Source organism: Uranotaenia lowii, chromosome 1, assembly GCF_029784155.1.
Source record: "Uranotaenia lowii strain MFRU-FL chromosome 1, ASM2978415v1, whole genome shotgun sequence".
NCBI lineage: Eukaryota > Metazoa > Arthropoda > Insecta > Diptera > Culicidae > Uranotaenia > Uranotaenia lowii.
In genome coordinates, this window is record NC_073691.1 from 100,536,096 (window position 1) to 100,559,778 (window position 23,683).

The 23,683-nt window shown below is 37.0% G+C and overlaps 2 long non-coding RNA genes and 1 other non-coding gene across 19 annotated transcripts in view; 2 read left to right on the top strand and 1 right to left on the bottom strand.

Moving 5' to 3' along the window:
• Positions 1-12,019, top strand: part of LOC129748774 (uncharacterized) — a 39,674-nt gene extending 27,655 nt beyond the window's left edge. For 4 of the 16 annotated variants that reach the window (XR_008737822.1, XR_008737833.1, XR_008737810.1 and 1 more), the window contains 5 exons: positions 14-1,249; positions 1,351-1,630; positions 1,706-1,813; positions 2,215-8,857; positions 9,089-12,017. This is a non-coding gene — a long non-coding RNA (uncharacterized LOC129748774). Of the gene's footprint in view, positions 1-13; positions 1,250-1,350; positions 1,631-1,705; positions 1,814-2,214; positions 8,858-9,088 lie in introns of all 16 variants that reach the window. The other 12 variants (XR_008737816.1, XR_008737829.1, XR_008737824.1 and 9 more) reach the window with 12 other exon arrangements.
• Positions 12,020-16,363: 4,344 nt separating this feature from the next.
• On the top strand, positions 16,364-20,178 carry LOC129754747 (uncharacterized). Its single transcript, XR_008739080.1, has 3 exons — positions 16,364-17,591; positions 17,661-17,951; positions 18,035-20,178. It is a non-coding gene; the product is annotated as an uncharacterized LOC129754747 (long non-coding RNA).
• Positions 18,393-20,170, bottom strand: LOC129754738 (uncharacterized). Of its 2 annotated transcripts, none has more exons than XR_008739078.1 (3): positions 19,881-20,170; positions 19,152-19,766; positions 18,393-19,089 (listed from the first exon to the last, which is right to left on the bottom strand). It is a non-coding gene; the product is annotated as an uncharacterized LOC129754738 (transcript). The 2 variants fall into 2 exon arrangements; XR_008739077.1 differs by having other exon boundaries at positions 18,398-19,089; positions 19,830-20,166.
• Positions 20,179-23,683: the final 3,505 nt, after the last annotated feature.

Genomic DNA, 23,683 nt, shown 5'->3' on the forward strand with positions numbered 1-23,683 from the left:
GTTTACCTCGCAGATCTCGATTTCGTTCGTGTCCCGATTGTTGCGGAAAACCTGCTAAACTAGTGCATCGAGTGCGTTTTTGTTTCAGTGCGGTCCTGTCCCAGACAGTCAGGCGAATTTCTTCTAGCGGAACTGCGATAAGTGATCAAATTGAGTGGAATCGGCTACTTTACCTGAAAAGTACTTTCGCGAAGACGTACACACTTAATCTTTTCTCCTGTGATCGGGACAATTTCGTTCTGTATTTTCAACAGCTGAAATTACAGGACGATTTCAGGACAGAAAAACCGCTCAGGAAAACAACTGTCAAACTCACCTGTAGAATCAAAACGGTTTTCTCCTGTAATTTGCAGGAGTTTTTAAATATTCCTGTGGGCTCGAAACGTGTTCCTCCTGTGGTTTGTAGTGAATTTTGCTTTCGTTTCCCCCTGGTTCTTAAATCTTTTAATTTTCCCACAAAAACAAAATAACACAATGATTGTTTCAACTATTTAAATTTATTTTTCACATCTAACTTTTTTTTTATTTGCACTACATATTTGGTTATGTGGTATTTTCACTATCACACACAAGACTGTCAATCTGAAAAACAAAAAGAAAAGATTTTTATTATTTCACTAAAACGCCGCATAGCAGCGAAACTTACCTATGCGCCGTGAGATCCATGCAGGTGTTCTAATCCTTGTGATCCGGTCCATGCCAACAAACGAGTTAACAAATCTTGCACCCGGATATACCAACTAGTCAACGAAATCATCTCTATTTCTCATCAACAGCAACGAACGGATACCGCAAGTAAAAATGGCAAACTGAACTCTTTCGCGGGTTTTTATTTTGTGCACTGGTGAGAAAGAAAAAGAAATTCGGGTTGTTTCTAACAGGATAGAAAGAGATGGGAAATTTGACACGAAATGTGTCTACAGCGATTCAGGAGAACACTGTTCTGAATTCACGGGTTTGGTTAGAGTTCCTGTACTCTCGTATAAAGTTTGTCTCGGATTTCAGGAGAGATGAGACGTCCCGCGATTCAGATGAGTTCTCATTCGAAATTCGTTCAAATTGAGCAGTGTTCCTGTGATACGGAGAATCATGGTCCCGAGCGGGATAAATGTAATCTTAGTGTGTACCTCCGTAGCGGTTCATGGCCATCCAGCAGCTATACCGCAGGCGGATGATCTGCGATGTGCTACAACCGGGAATGTTCTTACCCCCCAAGAAAAAAAAATCATGATTTGGTCTGGATACAACGGTAAGAATGATTTAGTTTATTCATAGGATAAAATCATCAATTTAATTTCCCTCTAATTCGAATTTAGGAGGAATTTAATCACAGTCTGCACTTTTTTTCAGGCGACAACAGCGTATTATTTTTACCGTACCAACATCGGGTGCCACCACGGTTTTGCGTTTATTTATCCTGGACTAGGTCAAGAAGTCAGAACCCAAGCAACGACGAGGAAGTAGGGAGCCCAACCGTATGCTAAGAAAGTTAACGGTAGAAAGCCAAGGTCAGACAAACCATCAAGAAATAAATCCTGTGTGCGGGAAAATTTTCTACGATTATCTGGTGGAATTTTCAGCTTCGGTTCCACCGCTAAGATGTGTATTGAGGTACACATTCTTAGTTAATGTATGTTAATATTTTGAAAATGACTTCGTGGTTCACAATACCAATTTCAAAATCCATTTTTTATACATATTTTAGGTAGTGTTTGCGAGCAGAACCAAACATATACCATCGGATTTATGGTTACACCACGGTTATAGTCCAGTGAGGGTTTAATCAAAGGACCATTAAAAGATCAACATTAAGGTACTGATCTACAATTTTACCACAGACAAAATTTTACTGTCACTATTTTTTGACATATTCCAATCATTGGTGAATTTTGAATTCTGTTTTAATTCTAGTTGATGATAGTTAGAAAAATTTAAAATTTTAATTGGAGCCAGAACTGAGGTGAAACTGAAAGTAATTAGATTTTTTAATGAATGATTAAGACTGCATCTGTAACTCTCTTCTGATGTCTTAACTTTTATAAAACAATTAAAATGTTGTCATAATTAAAAGAAACAACTTCAATTCTGGCCAGATATTTATTGATTATAGTTCTTTTTTTTTTTCTGTGGTTATTAGATAAGCGTTAAATTTTTCGATAGTGGCTTAAAAATATAAAATGTCAACTATTCATTATTTTTCTCTTTATTTCGCAGTTGTACGGGAAGTTGTCATCAACTCGTACTCAAGGCTTACTTTGAGTATCGAGGAAGGTGGCCCGGGCATTCCCGCTGTACAGCCGAAAGAAGAAGGCGTCAAAAATCCGGAGGGAGGGAGGCAGTTAGGAAAGTAGCGAACAGGACAAGGCCCGGTTGCGGTTCCTGCGAAGATATGTTGTTTTTAGAAATTGAAGATAATTTAAGTGCAAGTTTTTTACTGTACCTAATTGTGTAGTTTATTCCAATGTTTTTATAATAAAAATCAGTCAAAATCATCAATGATATTATTTCTCCCTAGAGTCGCATATCAATCCCAATAATACATATAACATGCTACATAAAGTGGTTCGCAAAATCGATTGATGGTACAAATCGTACATGAAAACATCCCAACTCGCATAAAGTATCGCTTAAAGAGTCCATCAAATGTCGAATTGCATCATATCGTACAAGCTTACAACACACATCTTATAACATGTGACTTAAGTTGTCAATCGATGTTAAAATCTCTGAACATCGTATAAGACTGCAACACATCTCGCATAAAGGGTGACATAAATCAGTGATTGAATTTTGCTGAGCATGAATTGATCAACCTTCTCTCGCTCACTGCTTTACTCGGAAGCAAAGGTTGCTTTGAGGCAGCGAAAACGACAAAAACGATGATGCATACGCTCTCAATATGGCCCGCCTTCAAGAAGCAGTATACATTCGAGGCAGCGAATCCAAAAAACCAAACGAATGGCTCTCACCAGGGATGCCACATTAAAATCGGTATTTTTGAGTCCGAAAAAATCGGTATTCGGTATGAAAATTCCAAAAATCGGTATAAATACCGATTTTTTTTTTTCGAAGCTTTTAATACTATTTTTATTGAAAGAATATTGAAAAATTACTATTTTGATATCGTAATTTTTAAACATGATATTTTCTGCCCACTGCGACTTTATTGTGTTGTTCACTGTAAAAACTTTTATCATTTAGTATTTTTATGCTCCTTAAATCTTTACACTGAATACTACTACATTATGAATCCAGATCTTGCCTGTATGTTCTTGTTTCAGAAATACAACGTTGAGAAAAAAATAATTTCTACAATTTTAAAAATTGAAATAAATAAGACAACTATTTTTTTTTTTTTTAGGGATTTTCATCCTATTGGATGATTCATCCCGTCTCCTACCGTGGCTAGTGTAAGACAACAACTATTTATGACATCATTCAAGATAATCATTGAGTATTTAACATTAAAGGTCATAACTTATTGAACAACTTTGTTGAAGACAGCGAAACGATTTGACTTTTTGTGTTTTTGAGTATCAAAAATTCAATTTCGTTTTAAATTTCTCTAAAATTTCGTCAATATTCCCGTTTTTTGTGGTTTGGAAAAAATTAACGAAATGAAAACTTCCATTACTTTTTTCTTAGAAATCAAAATTACTCATGGTCTTCGAGAATGTTGATTATTGTGTGGATATTTTCAAAATATTTGGAATGTTTCAAAGCTTTGCCAAAAAGCGCACAAATTTTTTTAAGAATTTTCACCAGCAAAAGTTATCACAAAAACATAGATTTTTTTTAAAATTTTGTGGACTTGTGCAATTTATCAAGAGCGTACACTTATCTTGGTTCCTAAATTTGAAACCCACAACTTCAAGATATTATTTGCTTATATCTTAAACTGCTATAATCTCTAATCTACCATGTTATTCGATAATCAAAATTTGATCTCAAGAGAGTTGGCAATAATCTGAGACTTGCTGGCTAAATAGGCACTAGAATTATATTGTTTCATAATTTAAATAAGGAAAAAGATAGTTATAGTTATATTTTGAAAAACAAAATCTGTCAGAACGAATTTTTCAAAAATCGGTATGAAATCGGTAGGTTTTGCCAAAAATCGGTATTCTGTGAATACCGATTCTTGGTCAAAATTTTTGTCAAAAATCGGTATGAATACCGAAAAATCGGTAGGTGTGGCATCTATGGCTCTCACTCATCTCCTGTTACAACCTTGAGGGAACCGAATTCAAAAGGCAGAGCAAACCCGAGTCTCCTCGTTTGTGCCTGGATCGAATGCGTGAGGTTTTTCTGCTATTGCTATTATTGCACAGCAACCGCACGCAGGCAGCTAGTTTTTTCGTTTCTTTTTCCTCCCCCCTCTTTGCACTATACGTTGCGGGCCGTGCAACGCAATAAGTTCGGTTGTTTTTGTTGTTGCCTCAACCTTTGCGGCGAGGTTGAAGATGTTCTCCTCAACGACAGCTATCGGCTGGAGTTATTCAAATTAGAACAACGTAAATGAGTATGTGTGCCTCGTCTTCTTCATGCATCATGTAGCAACCGAACGTAGAGAGAGTTCGTTCGGGGCAGCAAACGAATAGTGTCTCTCGCATAAAGGGTGACTTAAATCGCCAATCCATCGATAGATTGCTTCAAATCGTACAAGAGTTCGGCACACCTCGCATAAAGGGTGACTTAGATCGCTAATTCATCGTCAGATTACTTCAAGTCGTACAAGAGTTCAACACACCTCGCATTAAGTGCATTAAGGGTGCCTTTAATTGCCAATTTATCATCATATCGCTTCAAGTCGTAAAAGGGTAAAACATACATCGCATAAAGTGTGGTAGGAACTGTCAAACAACCTATCATCGTAAACGTGCATGAATCGAATCCTTTGATGTAACGTACAAAATGTTGCCGATGCGACATAAAGTACGTAAGTATTTCTGACGTCGTAAAAAACATCATATATGATGTTGTCGTAGTCGTAAACCAGAAAATAACGAAAACATGTACGTATATCGCCTCCACTTTTGGTAGGTATATGCTTTTTTCTAACGTCATGTACGATGATTAGTGTCGACATAGACGTACGTATATCTTTTGATATACCTACCAAATTGGACCTACCTGTTGGCTGGGAATGAATGAATTCACATCACAAAATTTGATTTTTTGTTAAATTTTATATGAAAAATTTGCTCTGAAAGCTGTTTTGACCCTCCAGATGGTCGGATTTTTACAAATCGAGCATAATTTGGTTGATTTTTTTTAATAGGTTCATTATTTTCAAATAAAAATACAAAAAGATTGAAAAAAAAATAAAAAACTTTTTTTGGTGAATCTTAAGATGAAGACAGTAGTAATTTTACCATATGATCCCTCAATATGTTGCTATTCAAGTGCCAATCAAAATAAGGAAAAAGTTAGGTGCAGATACTGAAAATTTATGATTGTAAAAGTAAACAAAATATCTTTTTTTTTGTATCGATTATAGTCGTTTTACAATTTAATCTTTATGGCATTCGCGACTTTAACAAAATATCGTTTTTGAAAGTGTATATAAAATTTGAAGGCTCCAAAGAATGGTTCAGGATAACCACAGTATAAATTTATATTTCGTGACGTGAATTCAGTCAACTACCCTGTTCTGTTTGAACTGAGTGAATTCACGTCACAACTTTAAATAAGCATAACTTCGTTCGTTGTTGTTCAATCGAGAAGTTTCGTACATCAAATTGTGGGTAATTGTTTTCTTTACAACTCATTCGAAGACACCGATATTCTATTTCCACATTTTCAAGTGAATTGGTTGACTTCTAAAATGATAACAATGCAGAAAAGTCCTGAAAAGCGATTTCACGTCACGGTGGAATGTGTCTTAGGCAGTTTCCAGCTGAAAATTTCATGACCTTCGCAAAATCAGATTTCGATCCTACACTCAGAAATGAAAAAAATATGAAAATTATTATATTTCAATAACTCCGATATTTCTCTTACATTAATATCCAGAAATATTAAAAAATAACTATTTCAGATATTTAAATTTATGCATCCGAATAATTTCTTGGCGTGTAATGATCCAATGCATAAAATTTAATAACCGAGAAATTATATATTATTTTGTTCAAACAAACGCTTTGTGCGTTTGAGTCCCAACTAAACGGGTATGAGCACATGCTAGATTCTTCAGTTGCTAAATGCCTTTCAACTTGACTGCATGCAGATCAGACTTGTAAACCATCGACATTTTCTCTGACAGTCGCACAGCCTGCTTTTATCAGTATCATTGTTCGTGCCATTAAACGAATGCGACCGAAAACTTGCCGAACAGTCGACTACCATCAAACGAAACGACATTCATTCTTCTTTGTGTGATTGTCGAACAAAATTTCGTGTCTTGGTACACGAGAGGGATAATTTGATGGTCAAACGACCATCATTCCCGACAGTTTACGACATCGCCTATCTCTTTCACGCAGCAGAACTTACAGACTCAATAAGCAAATGCAATCTTTTCTATTCACTCCCTCCTGTTGAAAAAAAAATTCGTCACTCTGCAGCGCCGGGTGATGTTTGGATGTGTTGGTCGAACAATGTGGAATGATTATCTCGATTATCTACGCAAGAGGGATGACAGTCAAACGACTAATCACAAAAAAGATCAAAATTTCGTTTTGCATTTTTTTGCTCTCCGATCAAACGATTGCGCTCTCCACGATTGTCACGAACGATGTGTGGTGGTTGTCTCCGGAAAAATTCAAACGATGGTGACCAATTACAAGCCTGATGCAGATTCCATTCTCTTTAAATATTTATCTGAATCGTATTTAAAAAGGATGGACTCAATTGCAGCATGTAATATTACCAGCGAAATGCACATGTTTTTATGCTATGGTCAATTATGCACATTGACCATAGAACATGGACGAAAATCAAACGATTTTCGTTTGGTTTTTCTGTTTATTTCTGCTTTAAGCGTTTGCCTTTACGTTACGGCTCAAACTTTTATTTCTGACCACCAGATGTCGTTCCATAACATTTCTCAATGCATAAATTTTAATCGCAGAAATATTTCCCAGTGAGAAATATCCCAGTAATTACACCATGAGAAATATCCGTGTGCGTAAAGAGGGAGATATGTGAAAATACCTAAAATATAACTGTTTGATATTTTATTTATTTCTTAGTGTACATTCCAAACACGTGTAATACGATATTTGCAAACATATTTCAGGAATTTCGTCGGTGTGTTATGAAAATCCTGAACACGGAAAACATCTCAACTTCAGAGAAATTTACTTAAATTTTATTTACCCAAATTTATTCTGATAAGAAAGTGCATAGCGTCAGGCAGAATAAATCTGCATTATCTTTGTTGTAACGAATGGAAACGACATATAAACATCTTTAGAAAAGAAATTTTTCAATAGATGTGTCTTAGGCAGAATGTGTCTTAGAAATGTGGTGGAATGTGTCTTAGGCAGTTTCCAGCTGAAAATTTCATGACCTTCGCAAAATCAGATTTCGATCCTACATTCCTAACACGTATAATACGATATTTGCAAACATATTTCAGGAATTTCGTCGGTGCACTGAACCCAAATTCACTCTTAAAATACACATGATTTTTCACTTAAAAACAAGGATCCAGTGATTTTCTTCCATTCAAGTGCGACATATACATTTTACTTGGCAGTCACTTAAATTTCAAGTGAATTCATCAACATTCACTTCAGTCATCACTTGAATTTGAAGTGAGAAAAAATATTCACACCCCGTCACTTGAATTTCAAGTGAATGTCGGGTTATAATTGTGTTTATTTTCAGAGTTCAAAATGGCAAATTCTAAAGAGCAGCGTTTAAAGCTTATGCTGGATTTAGATTTTCCCAATTCTTTTGTAGGCGATTTTGGCGGTAGTTGTGTTAAACGTGATGTAAGAAAAAGTTATTTAAAGGTGTTATTATGTTTCAGCTTGTGGATTGAACTGGACAGATTTTCTGGTTTGCAGCAGGGAAGATTTAGAAGTCGAACTATCCACAGTAACCGATCTGCCTTTGGATTACGATGGAATTTTCCAATCAATAAATTTATGGCGAAAGCGTAATGTAAGTATTTGAAATCGAAGTGGTGTTCTATAAATGTTCTTTCATTTAAAAACGCGAGAGATGATTAATTAGAAACTTACTTAGAAATTCAGATAAATTTCACTCGAACGTCATAGTGTAATTCACTTGACCGGTCACTTAAATGAATTCACTTGACCCATCACTTAAAATTCAAATGAAATTACGTATGGCGAGAATTTACTACAGCCCTGTCAGGAACGTTTGCTCAATCGGGCCGATTGCAAAACAGACATGGCGGTACTCGAATTCTAGCGGTTAGAATTCGGTCGGTTATCGGCTCGATTTCCATCCGCCTGCTCGATTGCTCGAAAACAGACGATATTTATCGCAGTGCTGCATGAAAAAACGAAACACAGGCAGTTTTCAATCGCAGCAATATGGGTGCGTGTTTCGTTTTGGTGCGTGATTGTTGTGAATTGTGTTGTGAAATTTGGTCGCAGTTCTGTTTCTGCCGTTTCCGCTGTTTCTTTTCAGAAATGCTTTTAGCGGTATGTAGAAGAAGCCATTGTCCGGCGATAATTTAATAAAAAGCGAGGTATGTTTGATTGATTGAATTCTAAATAATCAAGTTTTATTTATATCATTTTCTAACCCTTAATTGTCCCCATAGAAAACATCGAACCATGCAAACAAAGCTTCCAAAGAAATGTCCACACTGTACAGGCTCTGGTGGAATGCTATCCCGGACATCGTATCCGGATCCGGATCCCGGACACGCTCTAAGGTGGGTGGCTTCCCTTGGATTACTTTTAATCAGTTTTCGGTGTGATCCTTCAAAAGGGAAGCAATGTCACAATTATTTACTATTTACTTATTAAAATGATCTTTTTCCAGATTGAAATTTTAATTCTTGTGGATCAATTCCAGAAACAAATTTCGAAAATGTTTGATTGATTGAGTTCTAAATAATCAAGTTTTATCAATATAATTTTCTAACCCGTTATCGTCCCCATAGAAAACATCGATCCATCGAATTCCAAGGAAATGTCCACACGGTACGGTATCCAGATCCGGATCCCAGGCACGCTCAGAGGTGGTGGCTACACTTGGATTACTTTTCATCTATTTTCGGTGTTATACTTCAAAAGGAAAGCAAAGTGAGTACCGTTGTCACAATTATTTACACAGAAAAAAATAATGACTATTACGTGTCATTGAATATGCTCGCCTTTAAAATAATTCGACCTGTAATTTAAAAAACATTTAGTTTTAAATCGGAAATCATTTAAAATTACAGCAAATGCCCTGTAACAAAAGGAGCAAGACAGTTGCCGTAGTTTTACTGGTCGAAAAAAATTACGTGCTGTTGAAATACGCGTCGTCCAATAATTTTAAATTGCAAACTAAAAAAATGAAGTCTGCCTGGCATCCCAGTATTCGTCGAAAGGAGAAACGTCAAAAATATCTCGCGCGGACAGTTTCTTTGTTTTGATTTGGTTCTCTGTTGTTTTTACTTTGCATTCTCTGTTGTTTTTTTCTTTGGCCCAACTTGCGTACTATCTGTTGTTTTGTGCCGGAACAACTCCAGCACTTGCTCCGTACCGTGTTTTTTCCTGTCGACCAGACCAGAAGAGATGCAGCGAACCGAGAAGTTCCGGTAGGCCAAAACAAATTTGTGCATCCTGGAACTACTTGAACATCATCCAGTAAGTGTTGTTACGTTAGCGACTGAGTGATTTCAATAAATTTGATTTTTGTAAATGCTTTTCCTTTTTTGTTCATACTTCAGACCGGATTTCGAAGCGGCTGAATGCAGTAATAACTCAGTTCATCTGTTCCTCCTCCGCCTCAAGAGAACCATTAGTGGATTTCGATAGGGAGGAATATTACCATGTCAAAACGCGGCGAAAGGGTGAGCTTTTTATTTAATTTTATTCCCTTAAAATAACTTCCTAATTCTGTTTCATTTGTCCTTCCCGTTACAAGCAGGAGTATGAGGGATGCGTCTCCTGTATCGCTGATGTAGAGAACATTGAAGCCCGCAAGTTAAGGAAAGTATGCCACTGTGGATTGCCGAAGGTCACGAGTCTGCAAAGTTCGTTCAAATACGCAATCTGCCGTTTCCGATTGTATGTGGCGGATGTTAAACGATTTACACTGCAGCTCCATGCATCGCGCTGGGATCCGGAGTTGCCTACGAAGGGATTTTAAACACATCAACATGAGCAACGAAAGTACTACGCATGAATCTGTAGTGCTATTTTTTCCCCTGTCGATCCATCTTCTTAGTGGCGGTATCACCATTTTAGAAAGGAACCAATACTGTATCTCCTTTTTGTTAACCACCTGGATCAATTTTAGCTGATGGAATAGGCTCAAAAATTTTGCTGATGGTAAAGTATAACGATTTATTTAAGAAAAATAGAATTGTCCAATACCATCATTGCACACTTAGATAATTATTGGATTGCCGATTGATATGAATACTTTTTAGGCAATACAAATTTAGTTGTTGATCTATCGGTTTAAGGTGGATGTGAGTAGTTAATCAAGCTAAGCTAAGCTAAGCTAATACAAATTTAGTTGTTGATCTATTTTTTGATTTCCTTTTGGTTGCTAATTGTTTCCCCCAATAAAGATACTGTTAATAAATTTGCTGTTAATAATATTGTACTTTTATTGTGTTTTAGTTTAAATTAAAATCACTTGCCATTCACTCAAATAATAATTTTTACCGATAAATCAAAAAGTGAACGAGAGGCACGGTTCGAAATTCTAGGCCTGTAATTTTCAACCAGCCTGTAAAAATATTGACTAATGTCATAATAAATGTCATGTAAATTTTTTTTAACCTGTAAAATTACGGTAAATGTCCTGCTCCTTTTTGTTACAGGATAACTACAGCTAATTCTACAGCTTTAATTTTTTTCTGTCTACTATTTACTTATTAAACTGATCTTTTTCAAGATTTAAATTTTAATTCTTGTGGATCCAATCTATAAACACAAAAAAAATATTGATAATTACGTGTAACAGAAAGTTGTTGCCTTTAAAACAATTCAACAAGTAATGGAAAAAAATCGTTTTGATTTAGCACTACCTATCAGACAGAAAACACTATCTCTTCATTTAAGTTTGCTTTCTCTTTAGAATATTTTTTTAGAGAGTAATAGAATAGTACAGACTAGAACTAATTAATTCACTTGTTACTATCGAATTGTATTTCCTTGACCCTAACTATGATTTTATATCGATGGGCTGACGTTAAATCAATAAAGCACAATTACAATATTAAATAAAAAAATGATTTGATTTTACAACAAATGTCCTGTAACAAAAAGGAGCATGACATTTGTCGTAGTTTTACCGTTCAAAACAAATTACAGCGTAAAAATTACAGGTTCAATAATTATTTTCAAGTTTTCAATCCCACTTCATCAATTTCCTGTTCTGTTTATAAGTAGACGATATCAATCACGTTATTTAAGTTAGATATAAGTTTGAGCTAGGCTTCTTATTATATATTGATAGATGATATGAACTAACACCTATTTTGCTTTTCCTTTTTTCTCTTGTCTTTTTGTATTTCTTTTCATGTTGCCTTCTGATGATGGCGAATTCGCGTCAAGTTTGGAAAACTCGAACAACCCTCAAGCCATCTCTTCACAACATTGTACCCCGAAGATGGATTTCGCATGATGTGGTTGTCATCCCAAGGATTTAATCAACACCTGAAAATGGACGAATTGCTTAACAAGAAGAAGCTTGCGCCAGACATCGCAATGTCTTGTAGCAGAAGAGGTAACAAAAAATAAATTAGAAGAAAAAAACGGAAAAATAAAAAACAAATGAAATAAAAGTCTCTAGCTTTTTGTAAACAAGCCGAAAAACCTAAATGAATGGCAACCATGCTAATCGGTCCAGAAACGGCTCAAAAAACCGTTCGGTTTCGGTCCGAAATCGATTCTTTTTTTTCGGGTGGACGCTTGGCAATCGGCCCGGAAACGGTTCGAAAAATCATTCGGTTTCGGTCGGAAATCGGGCCGTTTTTTCGGATGGACGCTATGGCAATCGGCCCAGAAACGGTTCGAAAAACCGGTCGGTTTCGGCCCGAAATCGGTCCTTTATTTCGGAGGGACGATGGCAATCGGTCCAGAAACGGTTCGAAAACCGTTCAGATTTGGTTGGAAAACGGTCCGCTTGTTTTGACATTTGATCTGCTCGAACTGGTTGAAAAAACTTATCGTCGCCCGAATAAGTGTTTCATATTCGCACGATTTTCTACTAAATTCGGCCCGATTTCTTATACGATTTCGGACCGATCGAGCAGATGTACGGACAAAAATCGGGCCGATTTCGGGCGATTTTTCCTGTCTGGGAGATGTCACTTATTTTTTAAGTGAAAATTATTTTGCGTGTGTGTTATGAAAATCCTGAACACGGAAAACATCTCAACTTCAGAGAAATTTACTTAAATTTTATTTACCCAAATTTATTCTGATAAGAAAGTGCATAGCGTCAGGCAGAATAAATCTGCATTATCTTTGTTGTAACGAATGGAAACGACATATAAACATCTTTAGAAAAGCAATTTTTCAATAGATGTCGGTAGTGATTCGTTTAATACGAAGTAACGCGTGTTACGTCTGCACTGGCGAAACGTGCTACGAAAATCGAATAGGAAAATCTGCAGGAAAATTCACAGTATTTTTTGCGGTTTCCAATTTCATTTTTTTAGCATTAAGATGTTTTGATCCATCATTTTCATAAACATACACACCGCAGCCACTAACCCATTGCAACCTAAAGCAGGACTACACGAATGGCCTATACAAATTCGATGATTCCACGACGATTGTTTGCTCGCCCACACACGATACAAACATATTTCACGCGCACACAAACGATTGCGGGCGAAAGCAGCACCAGCAAAATTAACTCCTTCAATAGATGTCGGTAGCGATTCATCTGTTTCAGACGCTACGCGTGAAGTATATAATAGAAATTTTAGTATCAATCTGCTTAGGCAGTTTCCAGCTGAAAATTTCATGACCTTCGCAAAATCAGATGTCGATCCTACATTCCAAACACGTATAATACGATATTTGCAAACATATTTCAGGAATTTGGTCGGTGTGTTATGAAAATCCTGAACACGGAAAACATCTCGACTTCAGAGAAATTTACTTAAATTTTATTTAGCCAAATTTATTCTGATAAGAAAGTGCCTAGCGTCAGGCACTTTCTTATCACAATAAACCTGCGTTATCTTTGTTGTAACGAATCGAAGCGACATATAAACATCTTTGGAAAAGAAGTTTTTCAATAGATGTCGGTAGTGATTCGTTTAATCCGAAGTAACGCGTGTTTCGTGTGCACTGGCGAAACATGTTACGCGAATGGAAAAATCCGCAGTCCGCATTCACAGAAGTACTTTTAACGGGTTCCAGTTTCAATTTTTGTTAAACATTATCCATTATTTTCATGTTATGTTTCGATAAAAAGAGTGCGGTAGCGATTCGTTTGTTTCAGACGCTACGCGTGAAGCACATAATATAACTTTTAGTATAAATCTACTTAAGTAAGCTTTTCGCAGTTCCAGCAACTGAAAATTTTATGACCTTCTCAAAATCAGATTCCAAATACAATGTTTGCAGACATGTTTCAGGAATTTCGTCGGTTTGTTATGAAAACCCGAAAACACCATCAGAGAAATTTACTTAAATTTTATTTAGCCAAATTTATCCTTCTTCTCACACCAACATGGCCAAAACTTGTAAGCATCCTGGAAAATGAAAAACTTGCGTTCTTCATTTTTCTTTTCAACATAGTATCTTATACATAGAACATGCATTGCAGATACTACCACAGAGAACATACTACTACGGCCAGGCTAACCATGAGATGTAAAACGCAAAAGATACAGGTTCAAGGGAGGAATGAAGCGTGGAGCTCCCTACCAAACGCTTAATATGATTATATAGAGTTTTGGCACGTTTTGGTTATTTGGGAGAATAATAAGATTTAAAAAAAAACAGGATAAAAATAATACAGAACGATCTCAACAAATCAAAGGGAAACGATGATTACGGAAGACGCAGAAATAGATTCAACTCCTGTAAAAAATTCCGGAAACGTGACTTGACTGGATCAGGTGATATTGGGAAAACTGCCGGCTTCGCTTCTTCGGAGGAACCAAGGCTAGATAGTAGGTCTTCTTTTGGGAGGGGCACTGGTCGGTTCCATTTCTCGCATTTCAACCACCATAAAAGCTTCGTTTCTGGAATTTTTCACCAATATTACAAATTTAAGAAAATTTTCCTGTCAACAAAATTGTCTGCTTATTTCGCCCACAGCCTGGGTTGCCAGGTGCCCAGATTTGTCTGTAAAACCAAGACTTTTGACCCTTCGTCCAGATATTGGTCAGACACAGATTTTGCCCAGATTTTTGCTGAGAGTGCCCAGATTTTACAGACTTTCAAAATTGACACATAAAATCAATATTAATGTATCAGATTTGATGTGTAAGTGGCAGACTTGACTAAAATCTGACTTGTATTCTTTGATATGACCAATCAATCGTTTTTTAAATAAGATCGGCATGGTACGTGGTAGGAAAAAGTGTTTGTTATATAGTTATCAACACGAAAATAACCCGTACACCATAGCACAAACACACCTCAAAACCCCCCCCCCCCCCCCCCGCTCACACACGATTCACCAAATTTAATTTCTTGTTTAGTACCAAATTTGTGATTTTCCTTAAGCACAGACACACACAGACTTTTTTTCAAAATTGCCCAGATTTTTCATCCTCAACACCTGGCATCCCTGCCCACAGCCTACCAAGATCCTTTATTTAGCCCAAGGAATATTTAAAGAAGGTAGTGCCAAGGCAGCCCTGCTCTAGTATTGGTACAGACTGAAACGTCACTGTTTTGTTCGATATTCTCCGCCAAATAAAACCAATCCTTGAAGTTTACTGTGGGGTAACTCAAAGCTACAAAATAGATTTATTTTAATACACGTTTTGTGAAGTTAATTTAATCGACTTACATTATTAGTTCCTTATGGTTTTCCAATTATTCTCCTACGATAGCTTTTACAATTTAGAGTATTTGAATCCTGGTAAGTATAAACATTTTTAATTTCATCTTTCTAAATTTTCAGCATTTTTCACTCACGGTAAGTACAATGGTAAGTATTAAAATATCTTCTAACGAAACGTGGACAGGATCTGTTGACTCGATCTAACCAGGTAAGATATAATTTTTAATATAATTCAATTAAAGCGTGAAGCAACTTACAGATTGTTTATTGAATTCTGTTTCTTTCAAACTATAAGCAATTCAACTAAACATTTGCAAAATCGTATTTAACATGAACTTCAGCAAACCAGTTCTCGAATACGAATGACCTTTCTCTTTCAAAATGTCAGCGCCCATAGTACTGACATATCGACCTCGTGCAACTCAGCGTTTTTTACCCGTTTGTTTTGATCTGGTTGGGAAACACAGTGGGTCTATTCGCCCGTAACAGTCACAATCACGCAAAATTTGTTAATTTACTAGGAAACTTATCTTTTTCGTTGATAATTTGAAGAATCTGCTAGAAATTTTCCATTTTGATAAAATGTTATTGTAGAGGGATTCTTGCTCTTTAAGATCGGTACAAGTTGCATTTTCGAATATTTTTTCTTTAAAATAGACCATTGAAGTTAAAAAAAATGGTGCATTTTCCCCATTGAAATTTGGAAAACTTTAAAATTATTTCAAATTTTTACATGAAAATGTTCAAATCAGTACAGTTAAAGCTCCTCATTGCGATAAAGTGATCAAAACACAAATTTTTATACAAAACAGCAATCTTTTATTGGCATTTTAGTTAACTGATTTAACAATCGTTTATTGATGTTAATTGTTCTACATAAGAATTGAACATGGTAAACCAGTTGAATTAAAATCATGACAATCAGTTGAACACCGAATATCTACTAGTTATACCTTTTAAAAGCTGATTTTTCTTCATTTTTGCACGTTTTATCTAAAAGGCGACGTTGCATTCATTAATAAATTAAGAAAAAAACATAATGCAATCTTCAACGGACCAAAAAACTTCAGAACATAGTAAAATAGAGGCCTTACAACATAATCGAAATGAAATTGAAATTCATTTTTGTTCTAAAATGTGTTTTTCTTTGAAATTCTTATCATTCTCATATAAATTTTCGATACAATCGTTTTTGTGACGTCACAAAAAAATCCAATATGGCTCTCGGCACTACCTTATTTAAATATTCCTTGTATTTAGCCAAATTTATTCTGATAAGAAAGTGCATAGCGTTAGGCAGAATAAATCTGCGTTATCTTTGTTGTAACGAATGGAAACGACATATAAACAGAAAAGAAATTTTTCAATAGATGTCGCTAGTGATTCGAGCTACGTCTGAAAAGTGCTACGAAAATCGAATAGGAAAATCCGCAGGAAAATTCACAGTATTTTTGGCGGTTTCCAATTTCATTTTTTTAGCATTAAGATGTTTTGATCCATCATTTTCATAAACATACACACCGCAGCCGTTAACCCATTGCAACCTAAAGTAGGACTACACAAATGGCCTATACAAATTCGATGATTCCACGACGATTGTTTGCTCGCCCACACACGATACAAACATATTTCACGCGCACACAAACGATTGGGGGCGAAAACAGCACCAGCAAAATTAACTCCTTCAATAGATGTCGGTAGCGATTCGTCTGTTTCAGACGCTACGAATTTTTAGTATCAATCTCCTTAGGCAGCAGGGCTATAGATCTAGGGTGGAACAACTTTGACACAAAGAAGCGCGGTGAAGAAGTGGGCACGGAAGCCGAAATTTTGACAGCCTATTACATTGTTTACGTTTTGTGTCAAAGAAAATCAATGAAAAGTATGACGAAAAAGTCGTGCTTTTGTAGTGATGTTTTATATGACGTCACCATAAACTTGGTTTGAATCGTGTTTTACAACAAACAACAGTGGCTTACTGCCGAAACGGAAAAAACAATCTCCTAGCTCCTCGGGTAAAAACCGTGAAGCCCGATCTTCCAGCAGCAGTTCCTCCTCCTCAACGCCCTCCCTACTGAAGTAGAAAGTTAAACTGGAACCATTACTGGACGCTTCGGAGTTGGTAGAATCGCTACCAATCATTTCACAATTATCGCCCGATGCCGCTGAACCAGGTCGTTCGATTCTGACCGAAGAAGAGACCCTCGGCCACAGCATGCAGTCCAAAAATCTTCGCACCAAAGTTTTCTTCGGCATCAAAACCGACTTCTAAAGGAAAACATCGAACTGCTGGATTGCACCGACGGAATTCCGTTCGATATGCTCAAACCGGTCCTGGAATATCTGGAAGAAGTGAACCCGTACCTGTTGGAGGACACTGGCATCCTTTGGGAGCAGCACTGCAGACGACTTCCCGAAGCCAAAAACGAAAGGAAAAAGAGTGCGAATCATGGCGGGAGATGTACGCTGTAAGTTCCATTCAAATAATTTCCCGTAGAAACTTATAAAAACTGTTCTCTTCTTAAATTTTCCAACAGCGTTGTTCAAATGAAAGAAAGGTAAAGCTGAACCGTCTGACGGCCAACATCAGATGGCCCAGGTAGAGCAGACAGCAGCGGTCAGGAGATCCCAGCTGGCCTACGTTGACGCATCGATGCATGGTCAAACCTCCTCGACAGGTGATAAGCAAGCAAATCAAGTACGCACAGCCAAGGCTCCGGTTGTTCGCCGACCGCTCGGGTAGCATCACTCAAGAACGTGGGCGGCAACATAACTGGGCTGGAGATTCCCGACTTAAGGTTGCGTTCGGGACAACGCCCAGGCACATGGTTCGTTTTCTACACCATTTCTCAAGCGCATCATCAAGTGCTGAAAGTAGACTAATGCCTTGATTATCTTTCTTTGTTTGCAGTTTTTGCACCCACCAAACCGAAGAAAGTCCCTCTCATGGCGAAGGTGATAAAGTCTATCAAAGGTTTCCGCCGGTAGGTTTCCTTATCGTTTTCAATTGAGGAAACACCAAAATCGTATATACATCACTATGAAGATACAACAACGAAAAACTCGTGTATGAGTACGGAAACCCATAAGCAGCAGCAACATCATTAACGAGCGTAAAGCGATCCATAATACAATCATTCGTTGTTGGATAAATACGTGGAAGGTTTCGAAAAACTATACAATTAAAGTTGAGATAAAACATAGTACATTTATTAAATTTGAAGGCAAAACAGAGTTTGAAATACTAAGTTAGCTTAATCTTATTGGAGGGGAAAAAGCCCATATGAAATCAGTTCAGAGCAGGAATGAGCAATACGCGGCCCGCGTGCCGCGTGCGGCCCGCAAGACGCGAAGCTTTTTTCAATTTTTCTTTGCTTTAACTTTTTTCTACAATGAATTGTTAGGAAAGTTTATATGAATGGATCAAAAATGCACTTATCTGCATTTGCCCCAGAATAATTTAGATTGTTTTCTTTTTGAGATGCTTTTCAAAAATTTTATACAAAATTTACATGGGATGAATAAACCCAAGAGGCTTAAAATCCCAAATAAAAACAAACAAACAAAATTTATAGCAAACATCGATAAATTGAGTTATTTATTTAAAAGCAATTTCCAGCCACACACCGATCTTCTCCTTTCCATCGCTTCCGGTTGAAGACTTTCGTTCGTGGACATTTTCCAGCAATTTGGCCGTACTACTGTTTAGTTTCTTGGAAATTCTTATCTTCGATTTACGCGGCCACGAGATGCCACGAATTTATTATTCAGTTGAGGACTCTTGGTGTTCTCCTTCACTGAATAGTTGTTGTTGCTAAAAAGCCTGGAACTTCGCCGTACATTCTGGGCCTGCAGGGCACCGCCGGTCGTGTTGGATGCTCGCGGCGTCATCAACTGGCTGCCTGTTTGACTAAACACAATCGGTTTGGTGTTTGTACTTTGTTGCTGCAGCAGTATCGTTGTTGCCTAGAAAGAAAAAAAAACTGAACTTAATACGGCAAAAGGAAATCGGGATAGCTAATTCTTACTGTGGTGTCGCTTTTCCTGTTAATTATGTTGCCCATTGTACCTAAATTGTGGTGGCCACGCATCTTTTTGTTACTGCACAGGCGAGCTATTTTCTGCTGTTCACTTTCGGCTATTATTCGCTGTTGCTGTATCGTATTCAGCTGTTGGATTTGCGAACCGGGAGGTTGTTGCGGCTGATGACAACCGGTAGCCAAAGTCGAAAACTGCTGTGGCCAACTGCAACCATCTCCTACTCCTCCTCACCCACCTCCGCCACATCCATTTCCGAACCAAACCACCGACGAGTTTAAGGCCGTTGGCTGAGTAGTGGCAAATATATCGGTGCTGGAAAGCTGAAACACTTCCGTCGGATCCGGTTTTGCTCCACGCTGGCATAGCTCGGCAACGATTGCCACATGAATGGGTGTAACTTCACCGCCCTCCGGCTGGCATCGTTGGCCAGTGCCGCACGTTCAGTCTTTTGGCAGATCCTCGACGACATTTCCAGCGCAATGCATCCGATATCGCCGAACTCTTTGGTCACTTCGTCCAGATGCCGTACCCGCAAGTGATCATCGTTGATTAGAATGTGCTCAGCTTCTGAGCCAGAAGGAGCAGACTTTCCTCGGATTCCGCTGTAGGAGAGAAAGATGTTAGAATTTACTGAAAAATTCACGAAACAAATTTTAAATACGCACTGTCACTGAACCGATATTATTCAGTCACTCCATAGTCAAAAACTGTGATACCTGCGTGCTTGATGCACTTTGATCCCTTCTTGTTTTGTAAACAATGTTACAGCATGGCTGAGTGGGCTCTTTGACATTTTACACCACCCTATGATCTATCAGCCCTGCTTAGGCAGTTTCCAGCTGAAAATTTTATGACCTTCGCAAAATCAGATTTCGATCCTACATTCCAAACACTTATAATACGATTTGCAAAAATATTTTAGGAATTTCGTCGGTGTGTTATGAAAATCCCGAAGATCCTGAACACGCAAAACATCTCGACTTCAGAGAAATTTACTTAAATTTTATTTAGCCAAATTTATTCTGATAAGAAAGTGCCTAGCGTCAGGCACTTTCTTATCACAATAAATCTGCGTAACGAATGGAAACGACATATAAACATCTTTGAAAAAGAATTTTTTCAATAGATGTCGGTAGTGATTCGTTTAGTCCGAAGTAACGCGTGTTTCGTGTGCACTGGCGAAACATGTTACGCGAATGGGAAAATCCGCAGTCCATTCACAGGAATACTTTTAAAGGGATGAATCATCCTAAAGGATGAAAATCCTGGAAAAAAAAGGAATACTTTTGGCGGTTTCCAGTTTCAATTGTTTTTAAACATTATCTATTATTTTCATGTTATGTTTCGATAAAAAGAGTGCGGTAGCGATTCGTTTGTTTCAGACGCGACGCGTGAAGTACATAATATTTACAATTTTTAGTATAAATCTGCTTAGGTAAGCTTTTCGCAGTTCCAGCAGCTGAAAATTTTATGTCCTTCGCAAAATCAGATTCCAAATACAATGTTTGCAAACATATTCCAGGAATTTCGTCGGTGTGTTATGAAAATCCCGAAAACACCATCAGAGAAATTTACTTAAATTTTATTTAGCCAAATTCTGATAAGAAAGTGCATATAGCGTCAGGCAGAATAAATCTGAGTTATCTTTGTTGTAACGAATGGAAACGACATATACATCTTTAGAAAAGAAATTTTTCAATAGATGTCGGTAGTGATTCGTTTAATACGAAGTAACGCGTATTACGTCTGCACTGGCGAAACGTGCTACGAAAATCGAATAGGAAAATTCACAGAAGTATTTTTGGCTGTTTCCAATTTCATTTTTTAGCATTAAGATGTTTTGATCCATCATTTTCATAAACATACACACCGCAGCCGTTAACCCATTGCAACCTAAAGCGGGCCACAGACTACACAACATTTGTACAAATGCGATGAAATTCGATGAAATTTTGTCGCTGTGAGCACGATTTGCAATGTGTATGGCACTGCTTGAATGAGCGCCCAAACGGTTGGAGTAAAATCGGTCGGGATCGAAATATTTTGTACAAAACATTCTCCCAGCCGGGGTGGGGTTGTTTTTTTTTTGTTGCTGTTGCTGTTTTCGCCAGCAATCATTTGTGTTCGCGTGAAATATGTTTGTATAGTGTGTGGGCGAGCATAGATCAAACAATCGACGCGGAATCATCGAATTTGTACAGGCCAATTTGTGTAGTCTATGGCCCGCTTAAAGCAGGCCATGGCCTATACAAATTCGATGATTCCACGACGATTGAGCGGGCCACAGACAACACAACATTTGTACAAATGCGATGAAATTTTGTCGCTGTGAACACGATGGCACTGCTTGAATGAGCGCCCAAACGGTTTGAGTAAAATCGGACGGGATCGAAATATTTTGTACAAACCATCCTTCCAACCGGGGTGGAGATGGTTTTTTTTTATGTTGCTGGTACTGTTTTCACCCGCAATCATTTGTGTTCGCGTGAAATATGTTTGTATCGTGTGTGGGCGAGCATAGAATCAAACAATCGTCGTGTAATCATCGAATTTGTACAGGCCATTAGTGTAGTCTATGGCCCTCTTTAGGGTACGGAATATTAAATTAACGAATGTATCAACTCCCATAATTAATATCTCAAAAAGCGCTTCACTTTACAATTCCTTTCAAAACTGCGAATCTAAATGTCTTTCTTCGTGAGAGGTGTTGTATATTGGAATAATCTTCCCTTTAATCTAAAATCAATTTAAAATAAATCAGAGTTCAAAAGGAGTTTGCTGGAGGAATTCGTGGAGTAAGAACGACATATAAATAAATAAGAATCAGTATGATGGAACGATTAGTTGTTAAGAAATTATTAGAAATGAAACTACCACATTGTAACATTCAAAAAGATTTTTATCTTACGTTGCAAGATTCAATAAACAATAATAATAATAATAAAAAAAAATGTCAAAAATCATTCAAAAAGATGTCATTCACTTTTCAAAACCTAGCTTTCTCAGCAATTTCCAAATGCAAATTGTAGGAGATAGAGCTAAATAAAATATGACGAAAAAATCACTTATTAATTAAAGATGCATTTTGTTCAGTGTTGATAAATGGCATGAACGCACACATATTTGAACAATTCGTGCAGAAGAGATAGCGAGTAAAGCACGAATATTCGAGAGGGTCTCTGTGGAACATAGTGATGAAATGTGCGTCATTGCGGGATATTCTCATCGCGTAAAGACGTGTTTCAAGATTGCGTAGTGGAAAAAGTTAAAGTTTTATTTAAAATTAAAAGAAATCAAATCGTGGAAGTAAATTCACTATATGGCACGGTTTAGTTACGCTCCGATCGGCAAACTAATCAACCTTTTTGTTTTTCTAATTTAGGTTCAACTTAGTTCTTGGAAGAACAAAAATGGCGTCTAGCTGGCGTCATCTAAAAAAGTGAAATTCCTCGTAAAATGGTTCCGAATGAGAAGTTTCGGAGAACCAAAAGGAATTTCAACAATTGCTTGGTTCCAAAAAAAGTTTGGAGAACCAGAAGCTCGTGTTATGCAGGGTACCAATGACTCGATTGGCAGAACCCTCATGAAAAAAAAATTGGATTTGAACCTTGGTTTCGAGAGTCAGATGAGTTGATTCTGAAAGGAAAATTTCGGAAAACCAGGAATAGTTACAACTGCTTGGTTCCAAAGAAACTTTGGAGAACCAGAAGCTTGTATTATACAGGGTACCGATGATTCGATTGGCAGAACCCTCATGAAAAATTATGTATGGTTTCGAAACTTGAGATAGTTTCGGAGAACCAGATATTTTAATAGGTTAGATTGGTTCCACAAAAAAAAAAATGAGTACCTAAGTCAGTACAAATACACGGTATAGATGTGGCAAAAAGGTGCTATTGTTCGATTAGATAGGACTGCTATTCTCAGAAATGAAGCAAAACAGAAGTTATTGCAATAAGTTGCAAGTGGATGAGTTCAGGCTTAAAAGTATTCATACAGAAGAGTAAGTTCGTTAAGACAATTGACTCAAACTGACCATTTTAAGTGAGATCCCAATTTAAAAAAAAAGATACCGTAGCTTTCCATTGACTGAAAACTTACAGAGATCTCTGAAATGACAGTTGGAACACATGAAATTTAACTTTATTCTTTCCTTATATTTGCTGGAAGTATGAACACGTGTATTGAAACTATTTTGAATGAAGGAAGAAATAATGAGTTTTTGATATAATGACCTTCTAAATATGTGCAAATATATCTGTAAAAATAATTAATGAAATAATTAAACGCAGTTGACAATTTCTGAACATATCTAAGTAGTTTCGAAGCAAGAATTACAGTTCAAGAATTGGAAAACAAGACCCAGGTTCAGTACACAATCCAAAAAAGGATCAAAGTTTTAAGAGAACGAATTGTTTCTTGTAACATTTTACTTCAAAAAAAAAATTGTACTTTAAATATTAAACGCATATGTAGCAAAAAAAACTGTAAAGCTTGTTAAACGAAAAACATAATAATA